The sequence below is a fragment of the Thalassophryne amazonica genome, chromosome 10 (assembly GCF_902500255.1).
Source record: "Thalassophryne amazonica chromosome 10, fThaAma1.1, whole genome shotgun sequence".
Lineage (NCBI taxonomy): Eukaryota > Metazoa > Chordata > Actinopteri > Batrachoidiformes > Batrachoididae > Thalassophryne > Thalassophryne amazonica.
In genome coordinates, this window is record NC_047112.1 from 70,312,172 (window position 1) to 70,332,873 (window position 20,702).

A 20,702-nucleotide genomic window follows, 5' to 3' on the forward strand; every position below is an offset into this window, starting at 1 on the left:
CTTTGTTCACATTTCGAAGCATGGTGCAAATGGGACATCTTGTGACACAAAAATGAGTCATACACTTTGACTCAAATGCCGTAGTGTTGTGCTTTATGGCATCCATGGCACCACAGAACTGTCATGGGTCCTAGAGAGCAACCACCCAGGTAGACAACCAGCCCATTCCTACATACAGTGAGGAAAATAAGTATTTGAACACCCTGCGATTTTGTATGATTTTTTAATAATTTATTTGTATGTTACTTATGTAACTTCCTACTTTTAAACTTTGATAAGACTGAAATGATGGTTCTTGGTCCAGCGAGACATCGGCATCAGTTTGATCAGCTGGCGCTCAGCCTGGGTTTGTGTGTCATACATCATACGGACAAAATGAGGAACCTTGGGGTAATTTTTGATCCCACGTTGTCTTTTGACCTTCACATCAGGGATGTTACTAGGACTGCTTTTTTCCATCTGAGAAATATAGCGAGGATCCGTCCCATCCTGTCCATGGTTGATGCTGAGACCCTGATTCATACTTTTGTTTCTTCTAGACTAGATTATTGTAATGTTTTATTTTCAGGGTTACCACAGTCCAGCATTAGGGGTCTTCAGCTGGTTCAGAACGCTGCCGCCAGACTTGTGACACGTAGCAGAAGGTCTGAACATATCACACTCATTTTGGCATCTTTGCACTGGCTCCCTGTCTCTGTGAGAGCAGATTTTAAGGTTTTGCTATTGACTTATAAGGTTGTTCATGGACTGGCGCCATCTTATTTGGCTGATCTGGTGGAACTCTACGTGCCGGCCCGGGCTTTGCGGTCGCAGGATGCGGGACTTCTCTGTGTTCCCAGGGTGAAGAAGAAGTCAGCAGGTCAAAGAGCCTTTTCGTATCATGCACCAACCCTGTGGAACAGTCTTCCTGTGACCGTGAGGCAGTCTGAGTCCATGGACATTTCTAAGTCAAGACTCAAAACCTATTTTTATTCTCTTTCTTATGGATAGTTTTTATTTTTATTTGTTTTATTCTTTTACTTCTGTTTTTATTTATGTGTTTGATTTTTTTTAATTCATTTTTAATTATTTATTCAATTTTATGTTGACTTGTTTTATGTAAGGCGCCTTGAGACAGCTTTTGCTGTGATTTGGCGCATTATAAGCTAATTAAATTAAATTAATTAAATTATGTTACTGCTGCAAATAAGTATTTGAACACCTGTGAAAATTCAATGTTAATATTTGGTACAGTAGCCTTTGTTTGCAATTACAGAGGCCAAACGTTTCCTGTAGTTTTTCACCAGGTTTGCACACACTGCAGCAGGGATTTTGGTCCACTCCTCCATACAGATCTTCACTAGATCTTTCAGGTTTGGAGTTGCAGCTCCCTCCAAAGATTTTCTCTTGAGTTCAGGTCTGGAGACTGGCCAGGCCACTCCAGGACCTTGAAATGCTTCTTATGGAGCCCCTCCTTAGTTGCCCTGGCTGTATGTTTGGGGTCATTGTCATGCTGGAAGACTCAGCCATGACCCATCTTCCATGCTCTTACTGAGGGAAGGAGGTTGTTTGCCAAAATCTCGCAATACATGACCTCATCCATCCTCCCTTCAATACGGTGCAGTTGTCCTGTCCCCTTTGCAGAAGAGCACCCCCAGAGTATGATGTTTCCACCCCCATGCTTCACGGTTGGGATGGTTTTCTTGGGGTTGTTCTCATCCTCTAAACATGGTAAGTGGAGTTGATTCCAAAAAGCTCTATTCTGGTCTCATCTGACCACATGACCTTCTCCCATGCCTCCTCTGGATCATCCAGATGGTCACTGGTGAACTTCAAATGGGCCTGGACGTGCTGGCTTGAGCAGGGGGACCTTGGTGCCCTGCAGGATTTTAAACCATGACCGCATCGTGTGTTACTAATGTAATCTTTGTGACTGTGGTCCCAGCTCTCTTCAAGTCATTGACCAGGTCCTCCTGTGTAGTTCTGAGCTTTCTCAGAATCATCCTTACCCCACAAAGTGAGATCTTGCATGGAATCCTAGACCGAGAGAGATTGACAGTCATGTTGTGTTTCTTCCACTTTCTAATAAATAATCATAACAGTTGTTGTCTTCTACCAAGCTGCTTGCCTTTTGTCCTGTAGTCCATCCCAGCCTTGTCCAGTCTACAGTTTTGTCCCTAGTGTCCTTAGACAGCTCTTTGGTCTTGGCTATGGTGGACAGGTTGGATTGTGAACAGGTGTCTTTTATACAGGTAACAAGTTCAAACAGGTGCAATTAATACAGGTAAAGAGTACAGAATAAGAGGGCTTCTTAAAGAAAAATTAACAGGTCTGTGAGAGCCAGAATTCTTGCTGGTTGGTGTTCATATGCTTATTTCCAGCAGTAACATACAAATAAATCATTAAAAAAAGTCATACATTGTAATTTCCGGATTTTTTTTTTTATTTTTTATTATGTCTCTCACAGTGGACATGTACCTAAGATGAAAATTTCAGACCCCTCCATGATTTCTAAGTGGGAGAACTTGCAAAATTGCAGGGTGTTCAAATACTTATTTTCCTCACTGTATGTAAAATACCCATCTACATCTATATGCCACAGCCAGGTGAAACACAGGCACCCTGTTGGTCTGCTCCAGGTACTAGGCTCTTAAACATTCAGGCACCTGTGTGCTGGATAAAGCACAGAGGAATGCACCACATGGCCAAAATGTTGAAGCTGATGAGCCTTCACAATGCAGGTGATACTCCTCAGCTTAGGTTCCTTCAGTGCATTTGACTCAGTCATTCCAGAGGTACCCAAGGATCCTCTGAGGAAACCTAGTAGCTAGCATCCAAGTCTCACAACTATACAGCAAGACATGCAGCACCAGGACCTGAAAGAGTTGGGCCTTCATTCTCCTGCAAAGATATTGGCAACACCAAACGCCTCTGTCCAGAGACCTCATGAGTCCATAAGCTCTTCCCAGGTGCCTCTCAATCTCAAAGGCTGAGGACTCAGAGACATGAATGTCAATGCCAAGGTAAGTGAACGTCTCCACAAGTTCAACACGTTTATCACATACAGATACACGTGGCTGAGTCTAGGAAATCATTAAAAACCTGGAACTTAGTTTTGTTTCAGGACAATTGCAAAACCAGACAACGCTCCGATTCTTCACTCAGCTTTTCAAGTGCTGCAGTCAGAGTATGCACGGATTCTGCAAAGATCCCAGCATTGTCCCCAAATTCAAAGTCAGTAAATCTTTCCTTGCCAACAGAAGCACCAATATCACTGGTTTTCACAACCCTACCCAACACCCAGTCTATCCAAGCTTTGAACAGTGTTTGAGCCAGAACACATGCTGTCATGGCACATCTGTTTTCCCCCTCTTCTTTCTTTTCCCTTTGTCTTTGTGTTGCTGTTGTTTTCTCTGCTCGTCGCACTGTGTTTGGGCATGTATGCTTATGCCCCGTTTACACCGGACTGAGACTCACATAAGATCTACAAGATCATGACATTTTGTCAGCTCTCACAGGTCTCGGCTGGTCTCCGCTGTGATCTATCATTTGCGTTTATACCAAGCATGCATAGCGACAGAATTGTGCAACTAAAATATATGTTTATATCCGTGGTCAGTGATGCAACACCATGCAGAGTCAACTGAAAGTCTGTTACGACCCACAGGATCAGGTTGGGAGTGGGTTGGAAATTATGGGAGTTAACAAGACAGATTATGAGACCCATGTATCTGTTAACTGGTCACACAACTGCTGCACTGGCACACCTGTTGGAGACCGTTAGAGAGTGATGGAGAGTGATGGCAATCAGGAGGGATCTTTGTTCCGACCATGTAGACCTCACTGTGACCAGCCTGCAACCCCATTGAGAGTGACGGCAAGCAGAGGCCATTGTTCGATCGCACACGCTCATGGACTCAGTATAAATGGGCCGTTATGTAGCAGGATCTGTGGGTATGTTCACCAGACCTCTACTCCTCAGTTGCACGTAGCTCATTTGATGCTCCTGCTTCTCTTCGGGTCATCAGTGACGGTTTATTAACCCCAGTTTTTCGATGCACCTGTGAAAGATTTACCCCCCTGGTATCCAGAAATAGCTAGTCTTCATTCTTATTCAGATGCTTTGCGAATTTCTGAACTTGGTTCATTGATTAATTTGCTGTCTGTGTTCAGGATCATCACAAACCGCTGCTGCAGTTAACCTCTGTGCTCACAGACCACAACCACACAGCTAAGCTACAAACTGTTACGTAGTCCTGTCTCTCTTGATGCTCACCTCTGTGGCCCGAATGTCCGATCTGCTTCAGTGCCTACTCCAGTCCACACAAGTGACAGCAATACATTTTACTGATGCTCATCCACTATCTTGTGCTTGCTCCGTGTTTGGGGCTAATCTTGTGTGTCGTAACATCTGGTTTGTGCAGCAGTCAAAGTAGCTGAAAGAAAGTGATGTCAGAGATGCTGGAGGTGAATACAGTTGCACTGAAATTGAAATTGAAAAACTGAAATTCACTGAGGAGGTGTTGTTACATATGATCTTGGAGAAAATGAATGGTTGCTGCTACCTTTGTCTTACGGATTCCACAAACTCCACCTAGTGGACACACTAACACGGAGCGATTGTGCCACCTGCTGCTGTGTGACCTGTCCTTTATTTTTCATTTAGACCTATTAGTAATATCAGTAGAATTTGTATTAACATGATGCAAACCTGCATTTAATGTGGGCCCTATACTCAATTTTCCTACATTGAATTTCAAAGGGATTGGCCAGTTAGGAATAAAAAAAGACAAGCTAACTTGCATGAATTGATAAATTAATTGAAAGTAGCACTTTCTTGGTACAAAAAACAAACAAACAAACAAACAAAAAAAAAAACTCTTGCATTATCTGTACATCCAAAGCTATCTAAACGTGCAACAAATAAATACATGAATGAGTAAATAAATAAATGGGAATTAAATCTGAATTTCATTTACAGGTTTGAGCTACATATAAAATATCTGATTGGTTCCATAATCACGGAATATAAATACATGTGATTTTTTCCCCCCTTTGCATGTGACATCATCAAATGCTGGTGTCACTTTGAATAATTTCAGGCAAAGTCTGGGAGCATGTACTTTTGTTGCACTTCACTGCATCCCCTACACCACGGAACCACCTTGGGTGCTGGATGGAGCCCATCCAAGCAGAAACCGGTTTATTCTTGCTCCTTGAAAGTTCTTATTTTTGCTAAGTTATTCTTGCTCCTCTGCAGATAGATATCTGCAGCAGACAAGTGAAACGTGGGCATCCAGATGCCGGGGTCCTCGACACTGACAAATGTGCCACATAGCCAAACTACTGTAGCTGATATTTCCTCACAATGCAAGTGGTATAACTAACACAAAGCCCCAGTCTCAATTACATTCAATTCAATTTATTTATGTGGCAGCAAATCACAACAAAGCTACCTCAAGGTGCTTCACATGGGTAAGGTTCAACCTTACCAACCCCCTGAGCAAGCACACAGGGGACAGTGGTATGAAAAAATTACGTCTGATGGCAATGAGGAAGAAACCTCAAGCAGGCCAGACTCAGAGAGGTGGCCCACTGCTCAGGCCATTCGAACAAATGACAGAGACAAGAAAACAAAACAAAAACACACAAAACATAAACAGGGTGCAACTAGCACATCAATTTAGACAGCAAGAAGCTGCCATATCAGGTTTGGTAAAAGAAGTCCAACAAGTCTCCTGTTTGACAATTGTGATTGTGTTGCCCCAGTTCTTGGTGTCATCCGTGTAGTATGGGTCACACCCCGTCCAGTCATTCAGTGTGCAGCCCCAGACTCCCCAGTCTCATCAGTAGCACCTCAGACAGAGAGAAAACATAGCAGAATCAGCTGGCCTGAACTAACTAAGGCTTTAGTTTTGTTTGCAGTAAATCAACAGAGAAGCAGAGAACTAATGTGGTCGCTGAGACCTGCTCCGTTGTTAATAACACAATTTAACGGGGGAGGGGGGGAGAGAGAGGGAGAGAGAGAGGGGGAGAGGGAGGGGGGAGAGGGAGAGAGAGGGGAGAGAGGGAGAGAGAGATGGGGGAGAGAGAGAGGAGAGACAGGGGAGAGAGGAGAGGGAGAGAGAGAGGAGGGAGAGAGAGGGAGGGGAGAGACAGGGGGAGAGACGGAGAGAGAGACTTGGGGGAGAGAGAGAGAGAGACAGGGGGAAGAGAGACGGGGGGAGAGAGAGGGAGACGGGGGAGAGAGAGGGGGGGAGAGATGGGGAGAGAGAGAGGGGGAGAGAGAAAGATAGAGGATAGAGAGAAAGGAGAGGGAGAGAGAGACGGGGAGAGAGAGAGAGACGGGGGAGAGAGAGAGGGACGGGGAGAGAGGAGGGAGAGAGAGAGAGATGAGGGAGAGAGAAAGAGAGAGGGAGAGATGGGGAGAGAGAGAGGAGGGAGAGAGGGAGGGGGGAGAGAAAGAGAGAGAGGGGAGAGAGAGAGACAGGGAGAGAGAGAGGAGGGAGAGAGAAAGAGAGGGAGAGACAGGGAGAGAGAGAGAGGAGGGAGAGAGGGAGAGAGAAAGAGGAGGGGGAGAGAGAGAGAGAGGGGGGAGAGAGAGAGAGGAGGGAGAGAGAGGGAGAGAGACAGGGAGAGAGAGGGGGGACTGGGGAGAGAGGGGAGAGAGAGGACAGGGAGAGAGAGAGAGAGGGGGGAGAGGAGAGATGGGGAGAGAGAGAGAGGAGTGGGAGAGAGAGAGAGAGAGAGGAGAGACAGGGAGAGAGAGAGAGAGGGACTGGGGAAAGAGAGAGAGGAGAGAGAGAGGGACTGGGGAAAGAGAGAGGAGAGAGGGAGAGAGAGAGGAGAGGAGAGACGGGGAGAGAGAGAGAGGAGAGGGAGAGGAGAGAGAGAGGAGGGGGAGAGAGGGAGAGGAGAGAGAGAGATGAGAGGGAGAGAGGGAGAGAGAGAGGAGAGAGAGAGAGACAGGGGGAAGAGAGACAGGGGGAGAGAGAGAGAGGGGGGAGAGGGAGAGGGAGGGAGAGAGGAGAGGGAGAGGGAGACGGGGGAGAGAGAGAGAGGGGGGGGAGAGATGGGGAGAGAGAGAGGGGGAGAGAGAAAGATAGAGGAGAGAGAGAAAGGAGAGGGAGAGAGAGAGACGGGGGAGAGAGAGAGATGAGGGAGAGAGAGAGAGATGAGGGAGAGAGAAAGAGAGAGGGAGAGACGGGGAGAGAGAAAGAGAGAGGGAGAGACGGGAGGGAGAGAGAGAGAGGAGGGAGACAGGGAGAGAGAAAGAGGAGGGAGAGAGAGAGAGGGGGGGAGAGAGAGAGGGAGAGAGAAAGAGGAGAGGGGGGAGAGAGAGAAAGAGAGAGGGAGAGAGAGAGGGGGGGACTGGGGAGAGAGAGAGAGGAGAGAGGACAGGGAGAGAGAGAGAGGAGAGATGGGGAGAGAGAGAGAGAGGAGAGGGAGAGAGAGGAGAGACAGGGAGAGAGAGAGAGAGAGAGGGACTGGGGAAAGAGAGAGAGGAGAGCGAAAGAGGGAGAGAGAGGACAGGGAGAGAGAGAGAGAGGAGAGGAGAGACGGGGAGAGAGAGAGGAGAGGGAGAGGAGAGAGAGAGAGGAGAGGAGAGACGGGGAGAGAGAGAGAGAGGAGAGAGAGAGACGGGAAGAGAGAGAGGAGAGGGAGAGAGACGGGAAGAGAGAGAGAGGCGAGGGAGAGACGGGGAGAGAGAGGGGAGAGAGAGCGAGAGGGAGAGAGAGAGGGAGAGAGAGCGAGAGGGAGAGAGAGAGGTGCAACTGAGCAGCAGCCGGGTCCTATTTCAAACCTAAATACCAAGACAGTCACAGTTGTCCATATCCTCTCTGAGCTCACTGCAGATACACAGACAGACAGACAGACAGCCTGCTTGCAGACGAGCGTCTGCTGTCTCCACAGCACAAAGAGGAAGGCGTTAGATAATTTAACAGCAGCGCTGTTGCGAGACTGAGAGAGGAGAGGTGAGTGAACACAGTCCGATCCAGCTGCTGCTCCTGCGAGAGGAGGAGGTGGAGGAGCAGCTCACTGCCTGGAGAGGCTAGACGAGCAAAATTATTCTGCACAAACCCAACCGGAGCAGAGCGCCAGCAGCAACGAGCACCTCCGGGCATCCAGATGTGGATGGACCAACGATCAAGTTCCAGTCCTGGGTGAGCCAACGTCCCATCAGCCACTGCACTAAGTGATCTGTTCCCTCAGAGAGCCTGTGCCCGCTCCTCCTCTGTTCTCTCTCTTCCTTTTACTGTTTGTGTCTGCGCGTCATACGTAGCAGGGGAACCTCATCGGATGACCTGATGCACGGGACATTCACCCTGTCATCATGGTGACCTGATGCGTGGGACATTCACCCTGTCATCACCGTGACCTGATGTGTGTGACATTCACCCTGTCATCGTGGTGACAGTGTGCTTGCGGTCTGTTCTGGGTGATTGATCTGTGCTGTAACTCGGACGCTGGCTGTCGTTACGTTTCAGTGGCTCTACAGTTCTGTTGATGATTCTTGAGCCTCCATGTCCAAGTCTTCTCTCTCTACGCTGTGTGTCTTTTTGTTGACATTTCTCAATAAGGTTTCAGTGTTCTAAGGGTGGGTGACAAAGGAGGAAGTGTCCTCTGATCGATGCCTCACTGTTGGAAGCTTGGTGCCGGCTGTTTGCACCACATATAGGCTGCTGTTTGCTCAGCCCTCACACTGCTCCGTCTCTGCCTTCATTCCCACTCTGTTCTGTTCTTAGCTCAGCTCTGAAAATCAACTGAATTTTTCTTGACTTAGCTGAATAGTTTTCTGCTGCAGGTCTGACACTGATGCATAACATTCAAAGAATTATTCCATACTTTGGCAGCTGAAACTGGGAAATTCCTTGTCTTTGTAAAAGCCTAGGAACAGGCCCAGTAAAATTCAATAAATAGCTAGCTATATAGATAAAGATAAAGTCCATACCCTCCAGTTTGTGACTGCAATAACTAAAAAAACAATGAATGTTACCATATTGTGACTCACCATATAGAAAGTACATATAAAGAGAACAAACTCTTTCAAACTTCAAGTGTGTGTTGATTTATACAAATAAATGTGTATTTGTAAATACGTCATTTTTTTATTTGTAAAAAAAAGGCATTTGCAAAACTGAAAATTCTGTTTGTGAAGTGTGATTCAGCGCAACGAATAGTGACCAACAATCACACGTTGGTCACTATTCACACTGCCATCCAGTAGTTGGCAGTGTTCTATGCATTTTGACTTGTGGGGGGGCTTGACTGAGAGGAGGCTCATTTCCCATGATGCCTTTTGGCACGTGTGTCTGTTAACACTCAGACCTTCAGAACTAGTGCATTACTTTGAAAGAGGTGTGATATTTTCACTTTGTAAAAATGACAGAGTTGCCGTTAATGTCAATAAACTCTCCAGAATTAGTTTTGTTTATAAATGAAACCATGAGTGAAAAGTGCCTTGCTTTTCATGTCTCCCGCCACACGTCTGTGTTGTTGTGTGTGAAAAGTAAAGGACACAGCGGGCAGGCTGTGTAAAGACAGAAGCTGTGCGGTGCTTAAACTCTAAACTGGCTTATTAGTAGCTGACAGTGTAGTCGATACTAGATAGTCGATACTAAAAGTTAGCTGTAACTTCTGCTAATTTTTTTTTTGCACTTTCTCGGTTTTGCGTTATAAAAGTTAAGTTTTCAGTTAGCAGATTAGTGGTTATAGAAGCTAACTACACCGAAAACTTAGCTTTGATAACTGAGAATATGGACACAGTGTCCTACTTTGGTCATATTGAGAACAGATCGCATGTTGCAGTGGTTCTGCAACGTTTATATTGTTTACACCTCGCGTTGTTTTTTTCCCCCTTCAGTGGTCATAATATGCCATCATATGACAGCCTGTTCTCACAAACACATTTGTAGTAAAACATACAAATGGCATACATATTTGTTGTGTGGCTTACAATGATTTTTTTTTTCCTCTGGGAGGCCAGGGGCGCTGCCAGGGATTTTGGGCCCCATTGAAAGAAATCTTCCTGGGCTGCCCCCATATTATTTTGCCAGGATTATACTTGTATTAGGGGCCTCTCTGGGTGCCAGTCATTCATGGGGCCCGAGGATCCTTCTCCTTATTCTCCCGTTTTCAGCACCCCTGCAGGAGGTGTGATGACATCACCGATATCAAGATCATCTGAAAATATAAAGTGGGAAGTCATCTTTTACTTATTATTATTGTTATTCTAACCTTAACTGTAACCCTAAACCTAATCAAAATGCAAATGGACATTTCTGAATGTTAAATGTGTAACGTGTTGTGCGTGCATGTGTGATTTTGTAGGAATATGCACGAAATTGAGTGCTTTTCCAATCATATCATAGAAATTCTGCAGATAGATTATGTTGCATATTAATGCACCGTTGGAGGAGGGCAGGGTCCACGTGCACTGTGAGCCGTATCTGAGTGTTGCACGCTTTAAATGAAGAACTAGACAGTACTGGACTTTAGACCTGGTTTTGGGGGTGTTAGGCATAAACACTTTCTTGTGATGGACAACAGAATTGCACTTGTGCAACATGTGGCCACATCTGTTCTTAAACCACATTAACACAAGTTGACTCAAGATACCGCAAGATAAATTTAAGATTACTTAAATTTAAGTAACAACTGCTAACCTGTGGAAAACACACGCCCTAATGCTGTCTTGTTGTTTGCAAAGTTTATCATTGACTCATCAGTCCACTTCCACCTGTTTAGTCGTGTTAAGGCTTGCAGGGCTCTGCAGCCTACGGTCACCAGCATTTGGACACCACTTGGACAAATGTCACTTTTGACATGACGTAAATGCAACTATACAGCTGCACTTAATGGTCCTCAAAGTGCTGCTTATCATTTCTATTTGATTCCATAATTAAATGTCTGCTGACAGCTTACATCTGTCACTTTGGTGACACTGACATTCCTATTTTGATTCTGTCTCAGCAGTGACATCACCTCAGCTTAACACTCTTAATGCACCGCCACACAGTGTTCAGCTATGGCTTTTCATAATGGACAGCGGTGAAGCAGAGTTGCATCTTTTGTCAACAAGATGTTGCTGAGTGCTGACAGGAGACACGGTGCCCTATGAGTGGCTGTCGGATAAGCTGAGTGCACGGTGACGTGTCTCCAGGCGCTGGCTGTGGTCCTGCTGTCCGCCTCCTATGATGTCGTTAGAGGTGTTTGGATGGAGCTGTAACCTGAATGCAAAGCTGAGAGAGTCTCTGAGTTGTACAAGTCTTTTATTTTCAGACACCGCAGCTGGAGCTGACATTAGTGATCATGATAAAGCCTGGATGACCTCATTACGTTAAATTTCACAGGATTCAGCCGTTTGATACTGAAATAGGCCTCAAACCACAGCTTTAAAAGCCATTTATTATGATTCATCTTGTCTGTTGTGTTTACGTTTGTGCTGAAGGGTTCTACTAATGACAAAAATTCATTTGAAAATAGATTAAAGCTGTTTAAAAACAGCCATATTTTGCCTTCTTTCAGCAAGATACGGCTTCATTTACATTACCTGGTACCAGCGACCTGGTTCGGAGCTGTTGCTTGCACACAGCACATAAACCTTATAGACTGTCTATATGTCAACCGCAGAAAAAAACTTTGATTAGATATTCTCAGATTTGACTTAGATGTCCCTATCATTCTGAGTCATTATACTACCATATGAACAGAATGTTCCCCCTCTAGCTGCCACCTTATCGTGGTGGGGGAGTTTGCGTACCCGGATGATCCTAGGAGCTGGATGTTGTCGGGGGCTTTGTGCTCCCTGTAGGGTCTCCCAAGGCAAACAGGTCCTAGGTGACGGGTCAGACTAAGGGCAGCTCAGAACCTCCATGACCAGTGAAAGATCAAGGACCTGTATGGCGGAGCCGGGGTCTCACCCTGGAGCCTGGCCTGGGGTTGGGGCTCGCGCGCGAGCGCCTGGTGGTTGGGCCTTAGCCCATGGGGCCTGGCCGGGCTCAGCCCGAAGGAGCAACGTGGGCCCGCCCTCCTGTGGGTTCACCACCTGCAGAGGGGGCCATGGGGGTCGGGTGCAGAGAGGATTGGGTAGCGGTCGAGGGCGGGTGGCCCGGCGGCCTGGTCCATGCTCACAGCCCCTGGCTGTTGGGATGTGGAATGTCACCTCACTGGGGGGCAAGGAGCCGGAGCTTGTGCGGGAGGTTGAGAGATACCGACTAGAGATAGTCGGGCTCACCTCCACGCACAGCATGGGCTCTGGTACCCAACTCCTGGAGAGGGGCTGGACGCCTCATTTTTCTGGCGTTGCCCACGGGGAGAGGCGGAGAGCTGGGGTTGCATTGCTTATTGCTCCCCAGCTCAGTTGCCATGTGTTGGAGTTCACTCCGGTGAACGAGAGGGTCGCGTCCCTACGCCTTCAGGTCGGGGACAGGTCTCTCACCGTTGTCTTGGCCTATGGGCCGAGTGGCAGTGCAGGGTACCCAACCTTCCTGGAGTCCCTGGGAGGGATACTAGATAGTGCTCCGACTGGGGACTCCATTGTTCTCCTGGGGGATTTCAACGCCCACGTGGGTGGCAACAGTGAGACCTGGAGGGGGATGATCAGGAAGCACGGCCTCCCCGATCTGAACCCGAGTGGTGTTCAGTTGTTGGACTTCTGTGCTAGTCACAGTTTGTCCATCACGAATACCATGTTCGAGCACAAGGGTGTCCATAAGTGCACGTGGCACCAGGACACCCTGAGCCGGAGGTCGATGATCGACTTTGTAGTCGTATCATCTGACCTTCGGCCACGTGTCTCGGACACTCGAGTAAAGAGAGGGGCAGAGCTGTCGACCGATCACCACCTGGTGGTGAGTTGGATCTGCTGGGAGGGGAGGAAGCCGGTCAGACCTGGTAGGCCCAAACATATCATGAGGGTCTGCTGGGAACGACTGGCGGAACCCTCTGTCAGGGAGGTCTTCAACTCCCACCTCTGGGAGAGCTTCTCCCAGAACCCGGGGGAGGTTGGAGACATGGAGTCCGAGTGGACCATATTTTCCACCTCCATTGTTGATGCGGCCACTCGTAGCTGTGGTCGCAAGGTCTCTGGTGCCTGTTGCGGCGGCAATCCCTGAACCCGGTGGTGGACACCGGAAGTAAGAGATGCCGTCAAGCTGAAGAAGGAGTCCTACTTATCTTTGTTGGTAGGTGGGACCCCAGAGGCAGCTGACAGGTACCGGCAGGCCAAGCGTGCCGCAGCCCGTGCGGTTGCAGAGGCAAAAACTCGGGTCTGGGAGGAGTTCGGGGAGGCTATGGAGGAGGACTATCGGTCGGCCTCGAAGAGATTCTGGCAAACCGTCCGACGCCTCAGGAGGCGGAAACAGCTCTCCACCGGCACTGTTTACGGTGCAGGTGGGGAGCTGTTGACCCTGACTGGGGATGTTGTTGGGCGGTGGAAGGAGTACTTCGAGGATCTCCTCAATCCCATCGTCATGTCTTCCGAAGAGGAGGCAGAGACTGGGGACCCAGAGGCGGACTCATCCATTACCCAGGCAGAAGTCACCGAGGTGGTTAGAAAGCTCCTCGGTGGCAAGGCTCCTGGGGTGGATGAAATCCGTCCTGAGTACCTTAAGTCTCTGGATGTTGTGGGACTGTCTTGGCTGACACGCCTCTGCAACATCGCGTGGCCATCGGGGACAGTGCCTCTGGATTGGCAGACCGGGGTGGTGGTCCCTCTGTTTAAGAAGGGGGACCGGAGGGTGTGTTCCAACTATAGGGGGATCACACTCCTCAGCCTCCCCGGTAAGGTCTATTCCAGAGTACTGGAGAGGAGAATTCGACCGATGGTTGAACCTCGGATTCAGGAGGAGCAGTGTGGTTTTCGTCCCGGTCGCAGCACACTGGACCAGCTCTACACGCTCCATCGGGTGCTCGAGGGTTCATGGGAGTTCGCCCAACCAGTCCACATGTGTTTTGTGGATCTGGAGAAGGCGTTCGACCGTGTCCCTCGGGGCACCCTGTAGGGAGTGCTCCGGGAGTATGGGGTCCGGGGTCCTTTGCTAAGGGCTATCTGGTCCTTGTACAACCGCAGCAGGAGCTTGGTTCGCATTGCCGGTAGTAAGTCAAACCTGTTTCCAGTGCACGTTGGCCTCCGCCAGGGCTGCCCTTTGTCACCGGTTCTGTTCATTATTTTTATGGACAGAATTTCTAGGCGCAGCCAGGGTGTAGAGGGGGTCTGGTTTGGGAACCACAGAATCTCGTCTCTGCTGTTTGCGGACCATGTGGTTCTGTTGGCTTCGTCAGGACTAGTCTACTTTTGACATGACAGCAGAATAAACCGTGCTGTCCACCTGCACCATCATCCAGCAGAAACAGCCGGTCATCTGAATCCATTGTGTTAACTTTATGATCATTTTGTTGAAAATTGTAAAGCTTTCTGTCAGTTTGCTGCTTATTGTGAGCTCAGAAATATTTGCTTCATTTGAGCTGTGTGACTGTGAACAACAGTGGACAGGCTGTGAAAGCACAGACGACGAAGAGAAGAAACAAATGTAGCGAGAAGAAGGCGTTTTTTTTATATCTTTGGGTGATGCATATTTGATATTTTGTGGGTCACTTGATGAAAGAATGTTCTGAGTGGGCTGTGGCATTACATAAATACTTAAACTCAGGGATTCATCGTTGTAGGTGTACAAGTGCTTTTATTTGCACGGTGTTCTTCAGGAAGTCGTGTTGTTACGGTACGTTTTGGAGATTTCACACCACAGTGAGTTTGAATAAAGCTGTGTAAAATAAGACCAAATGACCTAAAAACTCAACATTTAAAATTAAAGTATGACAGTGTTTTAAGAGACGTGGAGAGCAGCAAAATGTCACATTAAACTCTGAGATGTGATGAAGTGTGGGGTGTTTGGGCTGTTAGTACACTTGTCGCTCTCTCTGGCTCATTTCATTTTATGTATTTCCTTTGCTGCTGGCAGGCTGAAGTGCCGGCCGGCCATAAAACTATGTTCTCCGCTATAGATCAACCCCCGTGACAGAGATTCCTGGAGTCTGGGCTGAGATTTTAATTTGGAGAGTACCATCCACCCCCCCCCGCCCCACCACCAGAAATGCTGTTTAAAGTTTGAGTATTAAACTGTCATTAGTGCTGAAACATCACTTACTGATTAGCCAGTAAAGTGTTTGTCATTGTGAATGTATTTGTTTAATATGCCAGTTATTTATTTCTCTGTTGCCTTTTCCAAAACTATAATTTTGTTTTTGATGAAAGCAGTGCTTGCGTTTGATTGACAGCTGCACAGATGATCTCTGTATCTCTGTTGAGGAAAAGTTTGTTTGGCTGTCAGCATATCTCAAAAAGACAGCTTTCAGTTTAATTTATATTTTGGTGTAACAGAACCCCCCCCCCCCCCCCCCCCCACACACACACACACACACATGTGCACTTTTACTGAGTTAAAGATTTGTGTTCAGGAGATTTGGTTTTTCTTTTTCCTCCTTTACAACCTATTAAAACCTATTAATCACACCTCTGAGCACATAACTGACCTTTGGCGATTGGATCTTATGAGAGAAATTCATTTTCCCACAAATTACCCAAAAGAAAATGCAGCAAACAGTGCATTTATTAATGCATTTTCTGATTACTCACAACATTTATCCACCACTGAAAAAACTTCAGCTGAAGATTCCGTGTTGACCCGTGTTGGGCTTGTGGCCAGTCTCTCTGGGTGTGATCAAGCACACGGGTATCTCAGTGTTGAGGACCTCAGCAGCTGGAGAAGGACAAGTAGATGCCCACATTACACCTGGCTGTAGTGGAAAGATGGTTACTTCAGAGAGGTGGGGAAAGACAGACCAGGTGTCTGTCTGGCTGGTTGCAGTCCAGAACCTAAGGTGATGTCATAGTGCGGTGGATGCTGTAAGTGTGTACAAAGAACAAATGCTCCCTGACCTGACCTGATTTGACCTTTGTTGTTCAGTGTGTGTGTCGGGGTGGGGCTGTTTTGGTTAATGAACCAAAGTGTCTCTTCTGGCTGCTTCGCTCGTGACACTAAGGCTTCTAGTTTCACTCTACACAGTTACTGTTCCCTCTGCTGCTGTGACGCCGCCCATTTCCTGATGCTGGACTAATAAAGGAGTATTTTATCTTCAGAGTTATTAGCACTATTTTATTTCTATTTTGAGCAAATGGAGGTGTTTTTTTTTTAACTTCCTTGGTCACTCATTCATTGCTTCTGGACATAATTTTTAAAATAATTTCTTACAAATGATGAATCAGTCAAATCAAAGGTGTGTGGAGAACTTACACGTTTGATGGCTTGCAGTTGGAGAGCTGTAGGAAAAAAAAAAAAAAAAACAACAACGTGAGCTTATCTTCTAAGGACAGATAAGAAGGGGTCTGTGGCACGTTTCATCCTCCGGCAGATGATTTGCACGTTGTGTGCGTGTCTGTGTATTATGGCCTGAGAAACATTAAATTTCCACAGTGGTGCTGTGACCCATGATCACCATGTCATCTCCGAGCTAGAGGAGGCACGCTCGCCGTAAAGGGCATTTGTGCCGCAGTCTGCAGTATGTCCATGATATGCAACCTTTTTGCCTTTGTGAGCACTGCAGCATCATAGTTCTGACCACGCAACATAAACGTGTGGCACAACAGCGCCTCAGCATCGCTGTCCTCACTCAGCACCATCAATCAGCTTCTAATGTGTTCTGCAAAGTATTTTGCTCCTTCAAAGGACAAACGGTCCAGATGGAGAGAGCTGGTGAATGATTACTTATGCTGACTCGATGCATTTTTAAAGCCTGCAGTCGAGTATTTCACATACTTCTAAAAGTTTTTTTTATTTGTGGTGTTAATAAAGTCTGCCAGAACCTTTTCCCAAAGATTTGTAAAAAACATTTCATGTTTTTTTTTTTGTTTTTTTTTGAGCCAGTGACGTTCATGTTTCTGGATGCATGGCCTGTGAGATCCCCAGGAAGAGCTTATGGAATAATGAGGTCACTGGACAGAGGCATTGGGTGACGTGATCTTTGTCCAAGTCTGTGGAGTCCTGGTTTGTCTCATCTTAGTGTGTGGCTGTGAGACCTGGACACTAATCAGTGACCTCAGTTACCTGCGTGTCTTTGGTACAAGATCCTTTGGGACCCTTGGAATGACTTTGTGTACTTTGGAAGACTGAGTTGAGGAGTATCACTTGCACTGAGAGGAAGTGCCAGCTACCATATTTTGTCCATGTGGAGTGTTTCTCTGGATGTGATCCAGCATGCAGGTGTCTCAGTATTGTAGCTGAAGAAGTCCAGGAGGACGCTTATGTATCGCCTGGTTATGGAAGATACATCATGGTTACTTTGAGAGGTAGGGATGGGCCTGTTGTCTGCCTGGCTGATTGTCATCCAGGACCTGTAGTGGTATGGATCCGGTGGTGAACCCCACGAGCTCATGGACCAGACCTGACCAGTTTTTGAGCAATGCTGCTAAAACACAAATCCAAGCAAAAAACAAGGAAGGTACACGTGAACACCAACCCCACCACCAAAGTGAGTTATAATTTGTTAAAATACAAATTATGAAAAACTATGGACAAAATGTGTTACAAAATGAACTTATTTCCTAGAGATGAGTTTATTTACATTTGAACTAACTGAAGATGTTCACTCATATCTTAAAAGAATAATATAATAAAGCAAATGGGAATATTTTTCACCCACTGACACCTTTTCTATTATGTATAAACCGAATAATTGAATCCAGAAATACTGTTACCTGCTGCTTGCGGTGTTTCAGATTTCGGGCTCTGATATTAAGGCCGTCACGCTGCATTCTGGACTGTTGAATCCTGTGACTCAGATTACACACATCTTGCAGAGCGGCTCTCCTCGGGCCCTGCAGATGAGACAGCACTTTAATTAGCTTTCTTCAATTATGTAATTATGGAGAAGAGTAGATTAACACTTGGAATACATTTTAGTACGGGCCATAGTGTTACAGTGCTTTTTTTTGACGCACAGAAACACTGAGCTGACCTGAAACGCCACATTTTTCCCAGACATTAAAGACACCACGAGGGGCTTCATATTCTATATGTTTAAGTGGTTCACAATTGAGAGCAGATTAATTATTCTCTCACCCTCACATCCCCATAGTCTTGAAATGACTAAGTGCCCCTTCACACATAACACGATTTAAGTCGACTAGCGCACAAAGGAGCAATTGCATGCCAATTGTGAAAAATTGGCATGCAAAATTGGCCTCTAACGCCTCATACACGTGTCGCTACAGCTATTTGTACACACCAGCGGCTGAAAGAGAGAGTGTGCGCTGTGAGAGCCCATCGAACCCTCTCCCAGCAGGTGTCGGCCAAATTCCAGCTGACACACACGAACATCTAACACCGCTTGTTTGGCACTTAGAAAATGTGTGGCCATTTGCACTGTTAACATGAAAACAGTCAGCAGATGATCAATTTCGAGGTGGATGTGAAATTTGTCTAAGTGCCCCCACAACTGTGAAGTTGCCAAGTGCACATGTGGTGTGCCAGAGTGTTGGCTCCCTCCATAACACATGGTGTGCGTGTGGTTTGTGCGCTCCCCCCAACCAACACATGGCGTGCGTGTGGTTCGCATGCTTCCCCTCCCCTCCCCCCACCAACACATGGCATGCGTGTGTTTCGCGCGCTCCCCCGCTCCCCTCCCACCGATACATGGCATGCGTGTGGTTCGCGTGTTTATGAAGAGAAGTAAGAATTACAGTAAAACAAAGTAACGTGAAGGTCACAGGTGTTTTATTTGTGCAACACTAATGCCTTATGTCCTCACATTTCACCGTTGGTGATTATTAAAGATCGGCTCTGTTGTGGGCTGGGGTGTTTGGCTGGCTTGGTTTTTGTTTTCTGTTTCTCCCACCAGGTGGTATGCATTCAGGACTGAGTGGCTGAGCATTAGGACCTCACCTTGAACACCTGAGGCTTGTTTTCACATGCAGGTCATCAGGACTCACAGCTGTGGTGTATTCTGTCTTGATCAGAGATTGCTGCATTTAAACCTTGAATGCACAGTGTGTGATTGCCAGAGACTCGACCTTGTGAGCAGATGTGTGAGATCGACGTCAGGAGAACAATCTCACCATCACGGACGCAGAGACCGCTCCAGGTTTGACGCCACAGTCTGTGAAGGAGGATTGGGTGAGGTCTCATGCTCTTCAGCACACTTCCTGAGGTAATTTGGTTTTGGTGACTTTTATGAAGTAATGACAGTGGATTTGGTGTCCCTCACACCTTGTGTTATTGAGCTGTCACGTTATGCTAATTGTCTAATCAGCTTCTGCTGCAGTGGAGATTTGAACTGAGTTGTTCCGTGCCTGCAGGATGAGAAGCTGATGTATAGCTTTAAGCCAGGAAGTGTTTGCTGATTGCGTGCACCTTTGAGTTGTGTCTCTCTGTGTGGAGTTGGACTCACCTCCATGTTTTCTTTCTTCACAGACTTGGTTTGTCGCGGCCACCTGGGGGGTGTCGGCGGGGTCCCTGGGTCCGAACTGCTGTGGCTCCGGACCGTTTGCGCTGTTGAGAGCGCGCCATGTTTCCACCTCACCAGACCGCGGACTTTTTAGTTGTTTAGCACGTCACTCACTATTATGTTTATTAAATTCTGTTATCCTTTGAACCGTGCTCTGCTTATTTTATGCTGGGTCCTTTCAAACGCTGGGTCGGTGCTCCGACCGCGTCCGAAACATAACAGGCTCCTCTTTACATCTTCATAACAGTTTATAAGCCCGGATGATCTGAACCAGAGCTGCACAGATATGTTGGTGGAGGGCACCTGGCCTGCGTAATTTATTGTCTAAATTGCTATTTTCACACATGATTACTTAATTCTGGTGTTTCCCAGCCTCTCATTGGCTGAGCTCACCTGTCAGTGTTAACTGTCTAGATTTTGAGAGATGATACAGTTTTTGTTCAGGTATTTGCTTTGTGGCAGAAATCCCGACGGCACACTCCATGTGTAGCTCCAGACCTCTGCAACAGCAGAGGCAATTTGTTTTATATGCAAAAAGAGGAGAGAACGAATTAAAATTTAATATGCTAAGCTTGTGCACAGACTTTATATTTGACAGCCTGTTATATAACCTGCAGGGTTTTTCCTGTAATTATACATGGGTGTATACAAAGGTGACTGTGAGACTTGTAACAATCGTGATATCATCATGTTTTGCCAACATGCACATGCAGACCTTTTCTTTCTGCATTGTCTGTGCTGTTGTAATCAGGCCACACTCACTAAACATGTATGAGATCTATTCCATCATCACTTTAAAGTTTGATCTTCAGAAGGATTCTAGCTGATCTCTTTACTGAAGCAATAAAAATAAATGGAATTCAAATCTATCTATCTATCTATCTATCTATCTATCTATCTATCTATCTATCTATCTATCTATCTATCTATCTATCTATCTATCTATCTATCTATCTATCTATCTATCTATCTATCTATCTATCTATCTATCTATCTATCTATCTATCTATCTAACTATCTATCTATCTATCTAAGGAAGCCCTACCATTATTTAATGCTTCGATCTTAAATATGATCAATCTATCTTTGTTAGTTGGCTATGTACCACAGGCTTTTAAGGTGGCAGTAATTAAACCATTACTTAAAAAGCCATCACTTGACCCAGCTATCTTAGCTAATTATAGGCCAATCTCCAACCTTCCTTTTCTCTCAAAAATTCT

General features: G+C 46.5%; 1 protein-coding gene across 1 annotated transcript in view; it reads left to right on the plus strand.

Annotated features, from left to right (window-relative positions):
• Positions 1–8,025: 8,025 nt before the first annotated feature.
• Positions 8,026–20,702, plus strand: part of lingo3a (leucine rich repeat and Ig domain containing 3a) — a 131,083-nt gene continuing 118,406 nt past the window's right edge. Inside the window, exon 1 of the mRNA XM_034180225.1 lies at positions 8,026–8,144. The gene's annotated coding sequence lies outside the window, so the exon portion shown is untranslated. The remainder of the gene's footprint in view (positions 8,145–20,702) is intronic.